General features: G+C 37.8%; 1 protein-coding gene across 1 annotated transcript in view; it reads left to right on the top strand.

Annotated features, from left to right (window-relative positions):
- Window positions 1–15,840: 15,840 nt before the first annotated feature.
- LOC106077154 (zinc finger MIZ domain-containing protein 1-like) overlaps window positions 15,841–21,966 on the top strand; it is a 389,001-nt gene continuing 382,875 nt past the window's right edge. The window contains exons 1-2 of the mRNA XM_056021400.1: window positions 15,841–15,928; window positions 21,854–21,961. The gene's annotated coding sequence lies outside the window, so the exon portion shown is untranslated. The remainder of the gene's footprint in view (window positions 15,929–21,853; window positions 21,962–21,966) is intronic.

Below are 21,966 nucleotides of genomic sequence, written 5' to 3'. Positions count from 1 at the left end.
GTGATATGGGGCCCCTTGCAATATTTCTTTTCTCTTTCTTTAAAATGATTGGAACTATCCCTTGAAAGATCTTTTTTTTGTGTGTGTGTGGGGGGGGGGTCCTCGGCAAGTGGATGCCCTAAGCTATAGCTGAAATTGCCTATAGGTAAACCCAGCCCTGCTAGTTCAGAGACACAGATAAACATCTAACTCCAGCGCTGCTAGTGCAGAGACATAGATAAACATCTAAATCCAGCCCTGCTAGTGCAGAGACACAGATAAACATCTAAATCCAGCACTGCTAGTGCAGAGACACAGATAAACATCTAACTCCAGCCCTGCTAGTGCAGAGACACAGATAAACATCTAAATCCAGCCCTGCTAGTGCAGAGACATAGATAAACATCTAAATCCAGCCCTGCTAGTGCAGAGACATAGATACACATCTAACTCCAGCCCAGCTAGTGCAGAGACATAGATACACATCTAATTCCAGCACTGCTAGTGCTGAGACATAGATACACATCTAACTCCAGCCCTGCTAGTGCAGAGACATAGATACACATCTAGCTCCAGCCCTGCTAGTGCAGAGACATAGATACACATCTAGCTCCAGCCCAGCTAGTGCAGAGACATAGATACACATCTAGCTCCAGCCCTGCTAGTGCAGAGACATAGATACACATCTAACTCCAGCCCAGCTAGTGCAGAGACATAGATACACATCTAATTCCAGCACTGCTAGTGCAGAGACATAGATACACATCTAACTCCAGTCCAGCTAGTGCAGAGACATAGATACACATCTAATTCCAGCACTGCTAGTGCTGAGACATAGATACACATCTAACTCCAGCCCTGCTAGTGCAGAGACATAGATACACATCTAGCTCCAGCCCTGCTAGTGCAGAGACATAGATACACATCTAGCTCCAGCCCAGCTAGTGCAGAGACATAGATAAACATCTAATTCCAGCACTGCTAGTGCAGAGACATAGATACACATCTAACTCCAGCCCAGCTAGTGCAGAGACATAGATACACATCTAATTCCAGCACTGCTAGTGCAGAGACATAGATACACATCTAACTCCAGTCCAGCTAGTGCAGAGACATAGATACACATCTAATTCCAGCACTGCTAGTGCTGAGACATAGATACACATCTAATTCCAGCACTGCTAGTGCTGAGACATAGACACACATCTAACTCCAGCCCTGCTAGTGCAGAGACATAGATACACATCTAACTCCAGCCCAGCTAGTGCAGAGACATAGATACACATCTAATTCCAGCACTGCTAGTGCTGAGACATAGATACACATCTAACTCCAGCCCAGCTAGTGCTGAGACATAGATACACATCTAACTCCAGCCCTGCTAGTGCAGAGACATAGATACACATCTAACTCCAGCCCTGCTAGTGCAGAGACATAGATACACATCTCAACTCTGTTAAACTGACCTTCTTTTCACTATCCTATTGACTTTATTCAATGGTTATTGCGTTTTGCTCCTTTTCCCAAACTTTGTTTGATTTTACAACTTTCGGATGTTACTTTAGATTTGAAGATAATTACATCCTGTCACAACTGTCCGGCGAGGGATGGCGGTGTGTAGGGTTTGAACCCGGTACCATCGTTACCATCAAACGACAGTCCAGTGCGCATGCGACACGATCAGGCAGTCATCCATTATAGGAGAGGTGCGGAAAGTAAAAATGAACTCCCCCTTTTTTAAATAGTTAAACTTAAATCAAAACAAATTTAAAGGTTTTCTAATGGCCCATAGGCTCTGACGTCATACTTATAAATAGCTGAGATTTCTGGTTTTGTTTTCCCCCTGAAACTGCTATCACACTTTTTTGGTTCCTTCTTTCACTCCCTTTATTTTCCCTTCCATCATGACACCACTCTTTATCCCTGGGGATATTTTTTTTTTTTAGTTACACTTTCTATCCCGAAGGAAAATTTTTTTTTCCTTTTATTTTCTTGATTCCGCTTTCTGAGAGTTTCTTTCCACCAGTTCCTGCCCCATGCACACTCTAAGAGCTTCTCCCCTTCTAGATGTTTCTTCCCTGGCCAGCCCACCCTTCGCGATTTCCTGAATATATCCCCCCCCTCCTCCCATTTTCCTTTTTTCTTTTGCCCGCAATCCCCAATCGTTGGCCATTAATGTGGCTGTTCCGTTAAGTAATCCTGGACATGGCACAGTTCCTTGTTTGTCCGTGAGGCGAGTGAAAAAAAAAAGAGAAAGAGAGAAACAGAGAGAGAGAGGGAGGGATGAGGAGGAACAGGGGAGGGCATCATTGATCTGCCCAGCTACTTGGTTCCGTAAATAACTTTGCTGGTCACGTGACACTTTGTCTTCTCCAATCATTGCGCAATTGAGTTCATTTTGTTGATATTTTCATTAAAACCTTAAACTAAGAGATGAATTCACAGCAATGGTTCTCAGCCTTTGAGGTTTTAGGGCATCTTAAAGTGTAGCCTGATAGATAGATAGATAGATAGATAGATAGATAGATAGATAGATAGATAGATAGATAGGTAGATAGATAGATAGATAGATAGATAGATAGATAGATAGATAGATAGATAGATAGATAGATAGATAGATAGATAGATAGGTAGGTAGGTAGGTAGGTAGATAGATAGATAGATAGATAGATAGATAGATAGATAGATAGAAAGATAGATAGATAGATAGATAGATAGATAGATAGATAGATAGATAGATAGATAGATAGATAGATAGATAGATAGATAGATAGATAGATAGATGTTATCAATCACGAATTTTTGGCATCTCGATGAGAGACGTTTATATTTATCTTTTTCTGATATAGTCTATCAAAACAAATAATAAAAACCCTTTCAACAAATATAAGTGTAAAGATCTATTTGATCTACTTTTGTTGCAAATGTTACACTTATAAAAATAACAACGCATCCTTTGTATGGTAGTGTTTGATTCGCACCACGCTACAATGAATGCCTGAGACACTGTCTCTTTCTTTTCCTATAAATTTCGATTTAAATCTAGATCTAACAATGAGAAGAAGAGATAGTGAGACGTCAGACTTATTACTTCACGATTTACATGGAAGCCGTAAACAAACATGGAATGATCGCAAAGAAATTGAAAAGCTCATTCTTTTGGGTCGGGAAAGCGAGACTATTGATTTCTTTGCATTTTATTTACATTCTTAAAACTGACGATCAAAAGGCGACGTCACAGAATCTTTTACGATTAGTGTGTTTTCTCTGAAGATTTAGATAACAGAATAGAATAAGTGAATACAAATCGTCTCCAGGCGAGAGTGTGGCGAAATAAATCGCTCCGCCTGCCTACAAAAATTAGTGTCCAGCAAGCAAGTGGTTCTCTCAACCCTTCTATATATACAGACCCGGGTATGCTACCCTGCCTCATAATGGCGCCCGGGTGGAAACGATCGTAAGAGGAAACGATTAGGCTAAAGGGTAGCAAAGCAAGACTCCCGTGGGGGTGCCTAATGGGGTGCGAGAGCATCTTCATTGCACTGTGCGGAGTTGTAAAAATGCTCCCACAGCATTGTCACAATCCAAGCGCCGTTCCTCAAGGGGCCGTTACATAAATGGTGTGTTCTGCACAGTTAGCCTCACTGGCGGATCCAGGGGGGGGCGGTAGGGGCGATCGCCCCCCCCCACTCGGCCGAACCCCCCCCCCCCCGAAGGGGGGGGGCGGACGAATTATAGTATAGAATTCACACAATTTATTACTTATGTTAATAATATATACTAATTATTTATATTTCAACCTATTTTTAGATTATTTCGCCCCCCCCCTTTCGAGTATTTTGGCCGATTTGGTAGGGTCGGGAGGGGCGATGGCATCAATCCGCCCCCCTTCCCACCATAAACTTTCGAGTGGGGGGGGCGGTCCTATTTATTTGTAGAAATTACAGCTTACTAACAGAATCAATTAAATATCTATATGATTAAAACTTGTTATTGGTATTTTAACCGGTCTTTATATAATTTCGTTCACCTGTTGGCCGATTGGAAGGGGAAGAGCGAATACCTCCACCGCCCTTCCTATCTAAACCCTTTGAGTGTGGGGGGGGGCGGTCCTGCTTTTATGGAGAAATCATAGTATGTGAACAAAATTAGTCGAATATCGGACAAATCAATACTTTTTCTTTTTGTATTATAGTAAGAAATTACAAAATTTAAAAAAAATCTGTCACTAATATAATTTATATATGCTATAAAGTAAATTCTTATATCGAGTCGCCCCAACCCCTATTCTTTAATGCAAAATGCAATCAATAGCAGAAATTATAAAAAGGAGCGAAAATTAATAGTTTTCATTTTACCGCCCTTGCCCTTTCCAGACAGAGTTTGTGTAATTTGACATGAATTTATCATAACTATTTTAAGAAAGACTTTGCTTTGGAAAAGTTATAATTCAAACGAAATTTTTCAATATAACAGTCATGGTTGAGATGAGTTCAAAAGCCAGATAATCTTTTCCTAGTCGACTTTTTCCAACCTTTACTCTATCTCATATTTTTCTAGTTAAATAAATTTAGGACTATACCTCACAATGTATGCTAGAATTTTATTGAATATTATTAATGGAATATTTTTTTTTCGGCGGCGATCCTCAAAACCTTAATCTAAATATGTGGGGTATCTAATCTTTTCAAAGAACAAATCGGTTTTATTTGCAATGTATTAAGAGATTATAAATTCATATTAGAATATTTTTCTCATTATTCAAAAGGCACTTTATAATAGAATGAATAATGAGCTGTAGGGCACGAGAATGCGTTACTGCAGTGAAGAATGCCAGAAAACGCTTTTAGCGTCGAGGCTTCGCCCCGAACCTCACTGATGAATAATAAGCTGTAGATGTCAGGAGAATGCGTTTCTGCAGTGAGAAATGCAAGAAAACGCTTTTGGCGTCGGTGCTTCGCCCCGAACACCACTAATAAGTAATGAGCTGTAGATGTCAGGAGAAGGCGTTTCAGCCGTGAAAAATGCAAGAAAACGCTTTTGGTGTCGGGGCTTCGCACCAAACCCCACTGATAAATAATGAGCTGTAGATGTCAGAAGAAGGCGATTCAGCCGTGAAAAATGCAAGAAAACGCTTTTGGTGTCGGGGCTTCGCACCAAACCCCACTGATAAATAATGAGCTGTAGATGTCAGAAGAAGGCGATTCAGCCGTGAAAAATGCAAGAAAACGCTTTTGGTGTCGGGGCTTCGCCCCAAACCCCACTGATAAATAATGAGCTATAGATGTCAGAAGAATGCGTTTCTGCAGAGAAAAATGCAAGAAAACGCTTTTGGGCTTCGGGGCTTCGCCCCGAACCCCACTGAAAAAGCATACAGCGCTCTCCCAGACCCCCAAGCTTGCAAGAGAAAGACTTTTTTTTTTCTGTTTTTTTCGCCGAAGATTGAGAAACAGTCTTATTTTATTCTAATATATCGAATATATATATATATATGCTGTACGCACGTTTATGCATAGGGTTAGGGTTTACTGGGCGTTAGGGTTAGGGTTTGGAAAAAAATCGCCCCCCCCCCACTCCAAAGTTCTGGATCCGCCAGTGCCTGGTATAGAAAAGGAAAATGGCGGGGGTCTTATTGTACGCGGTCTCTTGCCGCGAGTCTGACCCACCCGTCAGGCCGGTGAGAGGGAGCTCTTGTTCACTTTTGCTGGCCTAGAGTTCCAAGAGCCGAAGGCTCAACTCTACCTGACAGTTTAAGAAGATGAAGAAGAATATATACATAAAGTAACTAAGACTTCTTGAAAGCTTTCGCTATTGATGGCTACGCTCCATCATGAACATACGACTGCACTACACAAAACGATGTCCTTGCAAACGCCGGTATGGACAGTACAAAGGGACTGTTAAGACTTCGACAGCTACGCTGGCAAGGCCATGTATCCCGTATGGGCAATCTTTTTTGGTAACAGACCTGCTTAGGTGCCTAATTGCTTTACCTGGCATCGAAGAAAGCACCTGGCAGCAGGCGGCTTCCGAACGAGACAGCTGGAGATGTCTTACAAAAGCCCCGAGATAAACATTTGAGACCAAAAAGAAATCCACTGGCTAGGACAGATGTAGACGGCGAAAAAAAGAACCTAAATCGACCACAAGCGGAGAACCGTTTTGTCTGCTCTAGATATGGCAAAATATGTAGGTCGTAACTTGGACTAAGTGAAACTCTGTGATCCTCATTAGACTTCGGACTCGTAGACAATCCTTAGAATTATTGAGTCAAGGAATCGACATAATTTGAAAAAAAAATCTATTTCTACATTCTAGCATGAAAATGTATGAACTAGTGACATTTGTAAAGATCCTGTGTAGACTAGACAACATCGGGAACATCAAACTAGATCATATGCCATAACCACCCAATCTATTATCAGTGAATCAGCAAATAGGAATCTATATTATAAGCGCACTGGGCCGTGATTGATTGATTCATTGACATGTCACTAATTCTACCACTTGCCGTGGAAGAAAAAATACGAAAATTTAACCAATTATTATTTTCCGTGTGCCTAAGACAACTAAACACCTTTTACGATCGAAACCGCAACGGTTAAATTTACAAAAGTGTTTCTTTATTCGCAATTTCGACCCACATGTTTTTGATAGACAGACGACATCATACACAGTTCCTGTTCTTTTCTCATATCCACTTAGTTTTAATTTCCGCTTCATTTGAGACGCTCTCTAGATAATAATAACAATAATACTAATAACATTTAAAAAAAACATGGATTAAAGTCTACCTTTTTTTTTCGAGACAGAACGCAAGGAATGATACTTTGTAATTTCCCTAAATTCAAAAGGAATCAAATGAACTATTGCAATTAATAAAACCAAGTTAATAATTCCTTATATTTAGAAGACAGAAAAAACACACAAAAAAAAAACACAAAAAAAAAACATAACAAATGCGGAACAGGAATAGGGCATTTAATTGGGGCCTGAAGCAAAGCTTTTTTGTTTCATCTAGGCTTGAAACTGATGGTCTAAATAAATGTCTACGGTGTCTAATACCTTCAATTGTTTGACTTTGATTGGCCATTTTTGTCTGACTTATTTTGAAAGAAGGCAAACAATAAAAAGGTGAAACTAACCAAGGTGTTATATTTAGAAGTTAAAAGCTAAAAGTAGGCTATGTGGGGAAGGCTCGATCAAAAGTTCAGCTTTATCAATGTAATTGTTAAAAAAGGCCGAAAATAATCAAAGCAGGTGTGTGTGTGATTTAGATAACAAAATAAAATAAGTGAATAAAAATCCTCTCCAGGTGAGAGTGTGGCGGAATAAATCCCTCATCCTGCCTACAAAAGTTAGTATCCAGCAAGCAAGTGGTTCTCTCAACCCTTCTATATATTCAGAAAGCAACTAAGATTTCTTGAAAGCTCTCTCTAAAGATGGCTGCGCTCCATCATGGACATACAATGGCAAGACTGTACTACACAAAACGATGTCCTTGCAAAAAATCGGTATGGACAATATATAGGGACATATATACATTATATTGCTACATGACTGTGTCGCATAAAAGAATACACTATTAGGTCGTTCCTGAAATCTCTCATTGATTTCGTCTTTTTGTTCTCCTCACATTGATTCATTATCTCTTTGTTTACCTTAGTGCTCTTTCCTCCCTGGCTCTCCATCACTCTCCCCACCCCCACCCCCTCCTTTTTTCTTTTTTTACAATTCTAATTGATTACAGATTTTCGCTTACAGAATTGTATTTTTTTTTCCGAGGAGAAAAATGTCTTAACTCCGTGTCTTAACTCTGTGTCTCGAGCAGCTCGAATCATGAAACAATGAGAGCAAGCCTCCTCCTTCTCTATTCTGTTTTCCATCCGGGCATTACGAGAGGACATTTCTTTCCTCGGACATGTCCCCATCCCTCTGCCATTTTTCTTCACAACCCTCTTCAACACACACACACATACACACACTCTAATACACATACACACTTCAATACACACACATATACACACAAGGGTTGACACACTCACACTTCTTTTTTTTTTTTCACTTAACGGCTTAAAAGAAAAAAAATCGCAAAAAAACAGAACTCTGTGATTCTCGCATTGCCCATGGCTGAAGAGGGGAAAAAAAAAGGGGGGGGGGAGAATCGATTTAAAGCATACAACATTGGGAATCAAGCCGGACATGGCGGGGAGTTGACGGCATTCATGTAATGATAGGCTCGGCCGGTTTGATTTCAAGTCACCGTTCAGACTAGAAGGTTCAGGAGAAGAGCAGAGTGAGGTTGGTGTGGTTGGGAAAGGGTAGGGGGGATTGAGGACTTGGAGGGGTGTTAGACTTAGAGAGAGGAGGAAGTAGTGGAGGACACCACTGGTGAAGTTAATCTAGGATTCTACAGTGTGTCACTCTGGCTGGCAGTTAGTGGCTGCTAGTTGGACCTGGAGCTCTACAGGAACAGAAGCGAGGAATATTTTTGAAATGGGGTAAAGTCTTGACCCTCACGAACCGTCTCCCCCCCCCCCCCCCAATTACCCCTCTGTACCCAAATGGACTTAGTTGTTGTCCACAGTTTCAGAACTGGCCAATCAAAGTCAAAGTTTCCACCACCCATGCAATGGTGCTTTTATTGTGAAACAAAGGGCGGGGGAGGGGGGTGGGAGAAACTAAAGTAACTGGTGGCCAGTTTAATTTCTGGACCTTACATTGTCTGCCCTTGTCCCTCTGGGCGCCATTAGACTAGGGTTAGGGCGTCTTTAGGGTGGACATTGGGAAGTAGAGGTGGAATAGAGTCAGATCTGATTCATTGACTTTGTGACTTAGACAAGGGATGTGTTAAGAGAGAGAGAGAGAGAGAGAGAGAGAGAGAGACGAAGAGATATTAAGGATACAACAAAAAAAAAAGAAACAAATTGTTGTAGTTTAGAGAGCAGAATAGAGAAAAAACCACTGGCCTATAAATAAAAAGTTAGAGAATAATAATAAAAAAAAAAAAGAGAAGGAAAGAAACGATAAGAGATTGTTCTACAGAGAAAGATTAGAAAAAAAGTATCTATCTATCTATTTATCTATCATTTATCTATTTATTTATCTATCATCTATCTGTCTGTCTGTCTGTCAGTCTATCTATCTATCTATCTATCTATCTATCTATCTATCTATCTATCTATCTATCTATCTATCTATCTATCTATCTATCTATCTATCTATCTATCTATCTATCTATCTATCAATCTATCTATCTATCTATCTATCTATCTATCTATCTATCTATCTATCTATCTATATATCTATCTATCTATCTATATCTATTTATTTATCTATCATCTTATCATCTATCTCTCTATCTCTCTGTCTGTCTGTCTATCTATCTATGTATCTCTCTATCTCTCTGTCTGTCTGTCTATCTATCTATCTATCTATTTATTTATCAATTTTTCTGCAGTACTGTCTCGTGTTAAAATTTCAGATCAGGATTTAATCTTGTCAGTATTTACTTTGTAAACTCTTTACATAGATGGTATGAGATAGCCTATTGATAATTTTATTGTAATTATTGTGAAACAGAAACATCTTTGAATGGGTCACAATCAGAGGCTTGTCTTTTAATGAGCGCTGTGGCTGTCTTGTAAAGAGAGACAACTCTTTCTCCACAGCACTTGTTTACAGAAACAATAGACTCACAAGCCGGCTCAAATTCTTTCCCATGATTCCCTGTACTTTATTTTGGGGCGACTCTTCAAATCTGTTTAAGTGAGCAGAATCAAGTTATCGCCCTTCCTTGGAGACACTTCTATTGGTAGTGATTTCTTACAAACAGACTGTGTCTGTGTGTGTGTGTTTTTGTTTCTCTTTTTTTTAAAGTAAATTTCATCAAGCGGAGAGGCGGGAGGAAACGAGAGAGAAAATCACGTGACTAAAAGTAGTGCTAATTTAATTAGTTTTGATTATTTTTGTAATCATTATTATTCATTAAATGTTGTAAGGGTTAGGGTTATTTTTTTTTACTGCTAATGTATTCATTTCGTATGTACTTGATCTCAGTGATGATTGGCTTTGCCGAATCTAAATACATGAAGCATTCACAAATACCATTGTAATATAATTTAGCTTAAAAGGATGTATACATTTCATTGTTGATAAAGAAATATTTATTTTATTGCGTTTGACAGCTTATAAAATAATAATAAAGTAAATTGTTTTTGTTTTAAAAATTATGTAGGCTAAATAAGGTTTACGTAGTCATAGATCATGTTTTATTGAAAGTTCCAAACTTAGATAACTAGCTCCCTTTACTTAGAAATCTATTGTTAAAAATACTGTGATTACTTCCCTTTGACTGTTTCTTCAATTTCTAAATTCTAGTGAGAATGCTTTAACAAAGATAATACTCAAATCACATTTGAAGCGATGCTGACTTAGGCTCCAGCTGCTAGTTTATTGTGCTTTACCAAATCTTGAAATAGTAAACTGAGACGGACATGGTGTTTGTTTGTTTTTTCTTATCTTTTTCTCTGAACAAATCAGAAATGAATTTAATTAAGCCACCCGTTTCCATTTTGTATATCTCGTGTTATTGTGGATTGTCAAGTTTTATACAATTTTTCTAAGGCTTCTGAAGAGGTTATCGGTGAACAGATTACTAGAATTAACAGACTTGTAATTCTTTTCAAACCGTGTGTACACTTGCACCTAAAAATGTCGGTGTGTTGTGCATTGTGTAAACAGACTTAACGTCAGGACACTTTTTTTTTTTTTAATGTCGTAATAGTGTAGGCTTCAAGTTTGTGGACCCAGTGGAGGGATAACTCCTGTTGCGACTGGAGTAAGGTAAGAATTACCTTTCTTGCTTTATAGGACTTATTGACTGGAGAGCAGTTTGGGGGGGGGGGGAAATGGGGGGGGGTTTAGAGGTAGCTGAGGGTTACGATAATATTGACGAATTGATAGAAAATATATTTACTGGAAGCTTGTTTATTGTTTGAGATAGGAGATAGCTTATTGTGTTTAATCTGTTTAGAATACTGCATTTTATTCTCAGTGTTGTGTCTACTAAATAGACTAAAGTTGTGTAAACCGCACGTGTTACTTAGCTATAGGGAGAACTGGTGTCTATACAAATTTGTCTATTGCAGCAGTTTCAACTTGTTTCTCCCTTTACAGCTTAAGTTCATTTCTTGAAGTATCTATTTAGAACTAACAAAAAGGCATTTACTAAGGATGACTACTGATAGTGAGATCTTTTTATCCACTGTACCGCTCGGCTATCACAATCTCCGTCTTATGCTAAGCAATGTTGAGGATATTAGGTGCGTACACATTGGGAAAACATAAAGACAGAAAGAGAAATGGAGAACGAGAGAGAGAGAGAGAGAGAGAGAGAGAGAGAGAGAGAAGAACGCATCATAAAAAATAGAAGGGCCTACTCGTGTATAGAGAGAGAGAGAGGAAGATTATAGACAAGCTGGTCATAGTTCCATTAGATTGATTTGTTTATGCTGTTGAGCTGTTCAATGTAGTGCTGGCCTGAAAGACATTTAGTTAGACTATGGCTGGGCAAAACTGGGCTCATTGTGTATGAGTTTTTGGCTCATTGCATGTTTCTGTGAGTCACTTTCTTGTTGGCTCCTTGAATGTATGTGATGGCTTCTCGCCTTCATGTCTGTGTGTGTGTGTGTGTGTGAGAGAGAGAGAGAGAGAGAGAGAGAGAGAGAGATTGTAGAGTGAGACATCGAAGAGAAAGATATATACAGATTTATATATACACTGACAGAGAGAGAGAGAGAGATCATAGAGATCGAGATTGTAGAGAGAGATATCAAAGAAAAAAATATATATAAAGAGAGCAGGGCCGGCCCTAAAAATGGCGGTGCCCGATGCGAAACGGATTGCGCGGGGCCCAGTCAGGGTAGAAATAAGCATAAGGTCAAAATTAAGATTTTGTATTAGAAAATACATTCATCTTTGCAATATTTTTATTAAATAAAAGGTGATCATGCCGTTTTTTTTTAATCACGCTTACAATTGGCACCCCAAAATGACAATTTTGTCTATTTTTTAGGAGATTTGTATAATTTCAGATTTCCAGGACTTTTTCGTATATTTTGCTATTTCAGATTTCCAGGAGACCCAGGAAAATCAGGAGCCCGGGGAAACCCTATATTATATAGAAGCTAATAAAGCTATAATGCTTTAATTTAATAATTTACGCCTAGAATTAGCGCGGGGCCTATGAAGGTGCTGGGCCCACTGCGGCCGCATAGGTTGCAATGGTCTAAGGTCGGCCCTGAAAGAGAAAGAGAGAGAGAGAGAAAGAAAGAGAGAGAGAGAAAGAGAGAGAGAGAGAGAGAGAGAGAGAGACATTGAAGAAAGAGTGAGATACATAAAAAAAATCAATTGGAGAATGAAAGAGAGAAAAAAATGCAGAAGAGACCGAACAAAGAGAGGAAGAAAGAAGGAGATACACCGAAAAGAGGATTTTATAGAGAAAGAAAGAGAGAAAGAGAGAAGAATAAAAGTAATTCTAGGAAAAGAGACACAAAGGACCATTTCCTTTACATACATCAACACCATCTCGATGACATGTATCTATAGATAGAGATGTCTAGATCTGTACATAAATGATGTTTCAACTACATGGGTCAGACATAGACAAGAGATATAGCTCACTTACTTTTGTTGCTTTGATTTCAACGCGCTAATCTAATAATAGAAAGATCAAAGGTCACCGGTAAAGTCTAATTCAGGTTGTTTTTTGAAAATCTTTATCATAAAAAAGTATTTTAACAGCATTAAAGTAGGTTTACGATGAATAAATAGACCTAATGTATAAAAATATGTTTTTTATAGATCAACCAGGAGAAAGATATTTATAAAGTTCGAAAGTGCGTTGGAGGACAAAAGGACAAATGTCCTTTACACCTCACTCGATGTAGCACTTTACGTAGCACACTCGCTACACTGAACTTTATTTGGTTCAAAATATACCATTTCATCTAATTTCACACCACCACGTGAAACACCATCACGTGACACATCCCCATGTGACATGCCACCACGTGACATATATGTCTCTTTGTGTAGAAAGAAAGTTTGCTTTGATATAAGTATACAATTTCTACTCTTCAAATCACATAATTATGGCACCTTCTGTTACGAAAGACTATGGATGCGCCCAGATGAATCACTTGTTTGGGTTCCTTCTTGAGTCCTTCTTGAATCGGATGTAACTTAACAAGCCGTTCTGGAGAGGTAAAGTTTGTCACAGTTCGTCACACGTGAATGCACCTTTTTTTTTCGGGTTATATGAAAGGGTAGCTTTCTTTCTCATCTATCATAAGGCCGTTTTATTTCTCTTGCTCTCGGCGAGGTTTGTACCAGCACTCAGTCTGTCTCGAGCCTTTCCGACCTTGCTCGAGTTCCTCACACATATTTTCCTGAAGTAGGCCTCAGATCTCACTTGCAGACATCTCAAGAGTTTAGTCTTGAGCATCCCTTAGGTCTGGCTCACTCCGTAAGCTCAGCATAGACTAGAGCAGGGGTCGCAAACTGCGGATCTCGCACGGAATGTTTAGTGCAGGCTTGAAATAGTATTTATTAACTTGTCATGTACAAGACGATGAGACATTTTGAAAACGCAAGTCTCAAGAGGCACATATTTGTAGAAAGCATCAAAAGCATCATTGTTTATCCAGAATAAATTCTAAGAAATAGACTTAGCGGTGAAAGCTTGGAATTGTGTCTAAAATGAAACACAATAACAAAATTAATTTACCTTGACTCCTAAACACTCTTAGATAATATTGTTTACATAAGTGGAGTATTTGGTGTTGTTTTTTTTAAGGATATCTTTTATATTATTGAACTTGTTCTATTTTTAAATGAAATATTCCATCTTTAGACCTAAGTATGATATAAAGTTTTGTTCGATGTACATTTAGTGAAACTATGAGGCACATTTAGCATAGATCATCTCGATATTGTACTTGAAATATTTCCCACACTAAATGGCTCTTTGAAATAAATTTAGCTCTATAATTTTCTCTTTTGGCTGTCGAGTTTGGCGACCACTGGACTTCTTAGAAATTGTTCCATCAGCCATGTAAGTGACATGTCCGAGCCAATGTAGTCTACTCGGTGTCCAAAGAGCATAGATGGGCCAAGTTCAAAACTTCTTGAAAAAAAAAAAAGGAGTTGGCTGTCTTCGTTGATACCTGCTTAGACAGCATGAGAAGCACCAAGATACCTGTGTGTAGTCGCTGAATGAACTCTTTATGTTGTGTCTGTTGTATTTATGTGTATTTTTCTGTTGCGTTGTCTTTATATGAGAAAAGAGTCCTCGTAATCACAACAAATTTCCGTAAAGATCAATAAAGCAGTCATAGTCTTAGTCTTAGTCTTAGTAGTCAAATGTAAGAGAGTTTGGATAGCACAGCAGACTTCTTGATTGAATCTGTAGTTTAAAATGCGGTTTGGGTCTCTCAGCCACACATCCCACGTGCCGAAGATCGTGAGTTATTCTTGATCATTCCCGGTACTCACATTTGCCAATGCTCCCAACTTTGGTTGTCAGATGCAGGAAAATGTTTGGTTTATAGTGTCATACATGTCTTCTTCCGATCAGTTTCAAAGTCAGGCTATACTTACTTCCCGTGCATCTATAGATCTTGAATTCTTTTCATATGAACAACGCAAATAAAAACAAACAACTGATTTGATTATATACATTCTTTGTTTGAATCCCATTGAAAGTTTGTTTTGTGTACGTGTGTGTAGCTGACGTCATATTTATGCCGCTGACGTAATACGCATTTTTTTTAATGGGGTCGTCTAGGAAGAGAGCTAGGAAACACGTCTGTTGAGTGGATGGGTTTAACAGATGCATCACCAGTGGCTATGCGGCCCATTAGTTTAGACCTAATCTAGTTCTTGTCAACCCGTGTTAGCTATTGATCCTTCAGGACTGACCCACATAATAGACTGGCTACAGAGGACAGCTGGCTGAGCGGGGCCGTGTCGGCGAGTTAGCGGGTGAGGGTGCCTCTTTTGTCGATACGCACTTGTGTCTGTGTGCGCGAGCGCCTGTGCGTGAGCGCAGAGAGTAATGGAGGAAAAACCAGAGACAGAGAGAAAGAGGGAGGGGGATGGAAGGTAATGGCGGAGCGAAATGGGGGTGGGGGTGGGGGGTCCTTGCCCGCTTCATCAGCGCTATAGTCGAGTGGGTAACAAAATGGTCTAGTTCAATAAACAATGTTGTTGTTTTATGCTAACTGGGCGACCATGGTGTTATTGTTCAGAGTATCATTGGCAAGCCGTGTAATAGATCATCGCAGTAATGTGTCACAGATATGGGTCAGCGCACAGCGCCATTTTTTGCTCACTGCACTCTCTTTCCTTGTTTGAATAAATCAGTGCACTGGCAGGTCATGACACGGTTCAGTGCACACACTTTATGGAGTGGCTCGGCCAACTTACATGCAGATACCATTGTAATTGTTCAGTTCGTTAGACTTCGTTTACAAGCCATGCAGAAGTCGTCCTATGTTTAGCCTACGCCAAAATCTGCCTTTTTTTTTTCTATTGTATTGAAACGAAATTTGACATTTTTGGTTTATTAAACACACTCAAATATTTAGCCTTTGTAACAAAACATTGTCACCACTCCATAGCAATACCGTTGTTGTTGTATTAATAGATTGACATATTGAACTTTTCTTCTGCTTTTATTTACATTAACTACAAAACTCTTGGAATATATTGCGTCATCACACCGGCTACACTCTCAAACCCAAATTGTCATTCTAAAGGTAAAGAAAAAAAAAATTCACGATGTGTCGTCTGCGGCTGAATGACAAATTGAGAGCAGGTAACGTAACATTTCGGCTGTTGTCTAGACTTCTTGCAGCTTACGTTAAATAGGGCATGCTAGAAAGAGGTAAATAATTACTCTGTTTTGGTAGTATTTTTTAATTGCACAGCTATCACAGCTATCATACAACAGTTTCTGTAACTAATTCAATTTAATCATTTTAATGTTAATAGTATCATACGCTATGTCAGCAAAGTCATAGATGTGAAGTTGGATCTAAGTCTACATCTAGAGTCTAGATCTAGATTTATTTAAAGATGCTGTAAATCTTTTTCTTACCCAAATTTAATACAATGAAGTCATGTATCTAGATCTAGGTCTAGCAGTAGCATTCATTTATTCCATTTAATATGCTTTAGATAAGATCGTCTAGAGATGTGACATAGTTCTCTAGCTCTATTGACTCTGGCAGTTTGTCATGCAATAAATTACTCGTTCTGGAATAAAATATAAGGAAAACTTTTGTCTCGTGGGTGTTATTGTTAAGCCAGTAATACTGACATAAGTAGAGGCTGCTAGGATTAGGCAAGTGCAATAAGGAATTAATTTTATTTTCATATTAACACAATCTACATATCTCGTGAATAAGCTTTTTTCTTGTAAGTAGATCATTCGTTTGCAAAGTGAAGAGAAACGCAAAGTTAAAGCAACTGTAAGACCGGGTGGCCGATGAATATTCTAATGACATAAGTTCTATAAGTTATGACTTCTTGATTTTAGCGTGTTCCTCCTTATCAAAGACATCCGACCATAAGGCTAAATCATCCCTTGACCCTAGTGTAGCCAATAGGGAATTTTGAGGTCCCCTACAATAAAAAAAAAAAAAAAAGCAAAACTACAGTAAACGAATTCCATGAGCATAGCCATGAGAGTTTTGAGGCTAAAACCAACATCCAATAAAAAACAACAACGAAAAGTAAATGAAATAAAACGCTTGGCACATTGATTTGTTTTTTTACCAGTCGCTGGGCTCCATTAATAAAGTGCAGTGAACAATAGATTTGATATTTGACCTGTACATTTTTTTAGAACAATAGCAGGATACTGTGCTGTATACGCCTCGGAAAGTGCATTTTTAAAGTTTTAAATAAAAAAAAAATAAAACCAACAAAAAAAAAATCAACAACAACAACAACCAAAAAAAAAAAAGAAGAAGAAAACGCTTGTTTTAGCGTGTTTTAGCATTCTCCTTCTTAGATGGAAGTCTAAGAGACCATCATACAATGAATCTATAGTAATCTATACTATGTGAGAAACGTTTAAGCAACGAGCTATTGCACTAGGTGTAGAGTAGTCCTGCATGTCGCAGTTGCCTTTAAATTAATGGGGATTTTTTTTTGATCTTGTAATGACCTTAATGGGGATTTTTAAAAAATCTTGTAATGACCTGAGCACTGAAAAAGTAGAATGTGATCTTTATTTAGTACAGACGTGTTTTCTAAAGGCTAATTGGTCAAAGGACAAATAATGATTATGAATTAAAAGCTACATAGGTCAGTGTCAAGTACATGTTTATTTTACTTAATGAGCCTTAACGTCTTTGCGATCATTAGGAAACGTGTCTTGAGCACCGAGTTGACATTAGGACTTGACTATGTTCATGCTGTCCCAAGTAATTCCTTTCTTTTAGGTCAAACACCATAACCATAGCACACATGGACTGCATGTCTGAAAAATAGTATGAAAGAGTTACATAATATTTACTTTAAAGTTTCAAGCCATTTTAACTTTAAAATACTAAAAGGGATACATACTTGGTTGCAAATCCATAAATAATGTAGTGACCTAATAAAGTACTACATGAAGACATGTCTTGATGCTAGGCTTTATAGAACAAGAATGACAAAACAGTTCACAGTACACACACACACACAAGCTGACTTGGACACCATGACATTTTGACACATTAGAACAGACCAGTTCAAAACACACAACAAGAAACATAAATACACAATAAATAACAAGCTTTTTTTTTATGCATCACGTGTACAAAAGTATTGAAAAGCAAAGTGTTTTAATAAACCATAGCAGTTGGAACTATACTTAGTATGATTCTATAATTAAACCATGGAAGTTGGAACTATACTTAGTATGATTCCATAAATAAACCACATATATATATATGCAATATATATGCAATATATTGCACTTTCCAGCACTGTGGCAAAAAAATAAAAATCTGAGCGCTTTGGTTTATAATTTTATTTACTTGGTAACTGTGATCTTTTCATATGGCGTCCTTGACATTGATTTCACTGTCTGTTTATTTCAAAGTCTTTCCAAATCATCTTTACATTTTCTTTCGGTTTTCTTTAGGTTCCATCATACTGCTACCGAATTTGTTCACATCGCTTTCTCTTATTTGTCTCACATTTTATTGCTTAAAGAACGTATAAGGGCTTTTGAAACAAATTAAACAAAGAGTAGATTAATGTGATTAGCTGTTGGCGTCAAAAAAAAAAATTGTTACTAATTATTAAAGAATTCATAATTCAGATACTAAAAGTCGCCATGGAAATAAAAAAATAAAAAAATCCGTATCCAAATCATAAAATCATTATCATGAACCAATGTTTACGTTGGAAGTTAGCCTAAAGTTAGGCTAAAGATTTAATAGACTTTTATTAGCCTTATTTTTTATCCCCAGCACCAAAAGGCGCCAACTTCTTAGCCTTCAGTGGTCTAGACTTACATTCCTAAGTAGCTTAGATTTTGTGTTTAAAGCTCTCCTCTTATTCCCCTTTACCCCGATTGTCGCCCCTCCCCCCCACGACCTCCCCCTTACCCTGCCGCCAACTAGATCTATTTCTCAATGCAATCGTGTCGTTCAAAACACACATGTCCCATAACACGACTTACAATAATAGGCGTATTAGTAAAAAGGGAGAGAAGATATAGGGTTTTTAAAGGTTAAAAAATAGACATAATCTGCCCGAGTTATCGCTACTTGTGAAATGTAACCCATGTCCCCATGTCAACTTTTAAAGTAAGCGCAGTGTGATTTATTATCTTACCTTTGTCTGTGTGTGTACGTATCTTTGTGTGTGTGTGTGTGTCAACCATTGATAAAACATATTGCTACATGGCTGACTCAAGCAAAGAATGCTAATAATTCACAATACAAAATTGATCTTGAAATGTATTATTGATACATTTTCATCGCCCGGATTCTCACTTACCTTGCATTCACTCTGCTCAATATAAATATCTATATATAGTCTGATATTTTATTTTACTTTGTCTCAAATAAAGTGGTACACTGGTATGTAGGTCTATTTCTTTCAGGAAGCGTATCGTTCTATTGTAGTTCATTGCCGTCTCCAAAATAGAGATTGCTTTTAGTAAAAGAGAATATATTTTTAAAACTATTGTTTATGGATTATCCAAGCAGCAAGTGTAGATATTTTAAAACAATTTTAAGCTTTTGTTGATATTATTCAAGGTACGGGTGAGGGGGAAAAGCACATTTGAAAAGGTTTCAAAGAAAAGTCTGGAAAGGGGAATATTTTAAGCAAAAGATTGCAGTCGGAGAATCTAAAAAAGAGTTCATATTTGTTAATGCCTGATAGACATTCCAAATCAACTGGATTACTTAAGAATATTCTCAATAACTACACAGTCTTTCATGAGCTAATTAATAAGTGTATTGATGTCCCACAGTCTTAATAGTTGCTCTAGCACGCTGTCTAATAATGTATGGAATATAGGTACATTATTGAATGAAATATAACACCTCTGCGTTTCTCAATATTTTCTTTTTCAGGCACATCTTTACAAGTCTAAAGTTGTTTTTTTTTTAAAATACATTTCTTCAGCTAGATAAAACAAATACTGTGTCGACATCGCATCATGAAACTGTCCCGAGTGTTATATGGATTTCAAATAGATCTACTTAGATTCACCAAAACATATAGGTTTGAAATAAACATTTTGATTAACATATTTGAACTCTTTCCCCTCATACATACACACACCCACACCCTCTCTCTCACTGACACCTTCTCTCTCTCTCTCTCTCTCTCTCTCACGATATTATATTTGACTTTTCCTTCTTTGTTTTCAGCACTTGCTTTGCCTGATAGACGTGCACGTGCCCAACACATGCCCACACACAGACATTACACACACACACACACACAGCTTGTTCAACTCTATAGTAACTAAATAGGTAGGAGAATAGCTTGACTGATGATTTACATTCTAAGCTACACATTTGATATACAATACAACGGACACTATTGGAAACTCAAAGACACCTCAGTTACTCAGAACACCTGGTAATCAAGACACCACCTGATAATGCAAGGCAAATGCACGTTCAATTAAAAAAATTTGGATTTAAAGTATGGACAATGGTCGTCATGGGTGTAGCCAGGCCTAAGTATAATAATAGAATCGTCAGCTAATTCTACTTTGTATAAGCAGAATGATGTATCTATTAGACAAGTCGCAAACCTAATAACAAAGAATGTCAAGTTTACTGTCGGGCCAGGTAAAAGATGTATCTCTACATCTTAAGTAAATGTATTATAGAGTGGTATACACTTTTATCTGTCAGTGACTTACCCTTACCCTATCTCCGAAAGTGATACAGATGCTCACACTGCACATCTATCAATTTATAGTTGTATGTCCTTCGAATGCTCATGTCTTAAATGTAATCAAGTTGTGAGGAATAAAGTAATATCTATACAGATCTTCCTCCTAAACCTGCAATTTTATTTTCAATTTAGTGTCTTGCTCCTGTTGGAACTTGGACAGACATTTTTACAGTGCATAAAATTGTCAGGGGACTTAATTAGCCTTGGTGAATCTCGTGTTCACAAATATTAACAGTGGAGTAGGAAAAATAAATTGGAAAAAAATGTCACTGTTATCGCCCTTTGATCGTTAGAAAAGTGTCAACGCTTAAAGTTGAAAAAAAAAAGTAATAAATATCTTGAATGATGTTTGGTTTAAATTCAACTGAAACCTTAACATTTCAAACACATTAACCGATACATTTTGTACGTAGAAGTGTGGCAGGTTATGACTGTGTAGGTCAAATTTCTTTAAGGATGTATCATAATATGGATCTAAAGACCCCTTGAAATATTAGCTAAAGTATTTACATGTGTTTCTTAAAGCTCGTTGTTTACACGCGTCATATGTGTACGTTTATTTAAAGATGTATTTCTGTTTTAAGTGTGTCTGCTTGATATGTCCTAACACTTTTATGGTAGAAGTGTACGAATGGTAGATAATTAGCACCATATGCAAGCCTCTGTGTAGGTCCTGTTGAATGGTAGGCAATTAGCACCATATGCAAGCCTCTGTGTAGGTCCTGTTGAATGGTAGGCAATTAGCACCATATGCAAGTCTATGTGTAAGTCCTGTTGAATGGTAGACAATTAACACCATATGCAAGTCTTTGTGTAAGTCCTGTTGAATGGTAGACAATTAACACCATATGCAAGTCTATGTGTAAGTCCTGTTAAATGGTAGACAATTAGCACCGTATGCAAGTCTATGTGTAAGTCCTGTTAAATGGTAGACAATTAGCACCATATGCAAGCCTCTGTGTAAGTCCTGTCCTGTATGAATTTCTAATAGGAAATGAATGTCAGACATATGTCAAAAACTGTCATCTAGGATTCCTTTAGTAAAGAACTGAATTCATATGAAATACATATTGAATCTAATTGATATGACTTTTTAAGTTTTTGTATTTATGTTGTATTCTCCATGTAACGGTCCAGCATTAAGGAAGTTGAGGTAGAAAATAGTTATTTTTTGTCGACATCATGTGACACCATACCTGATTTTTATCCTAATTAGGTTGTCTACAACTTTAGGTCAGCGCGCTGTACCTCATACGTCCTAGTGTTACATGTTAAATACAGTACATGTCTGCACTGGTCTCTACATGAATTTCTATTTTCTGTTTATATCCACTATGATGAAAAAAAAAAAGTGTTGGTCTAATTCAGAATGTACTTCCCACTTTCTCAGATTCTTGTTTTGATAGCGTTGAAGGCGGTATAAGAAAAAAAAAAGAAACTTCACTGTCTGTCACGCGCTTCCCCTGGGCAGTATTAAGTTGAGCCCAGCAGGACTAGGGTAAG

The sequence above is a fragment of the Biomphalaria glabrata genome, chromosome 2 (genome assembly GCF_947242115.1).
Source record: "Biomphalaria glabrata chromosome 2, xgBioGlab47.1, whole genome shotgun sequence".
In the NCBI taxonomy this organism is placed as follows: Eukaryota; Metazoa; Mollusca; class Gastropoda; family Planorbidae; genus Biomphalaria; species Biomphalaria glabrata.
The sequence above is the reverse complement of the archived record's forward strand: the minus strand, read 5'-3'. Positions and strand labels throughout refer to the sequence as shown.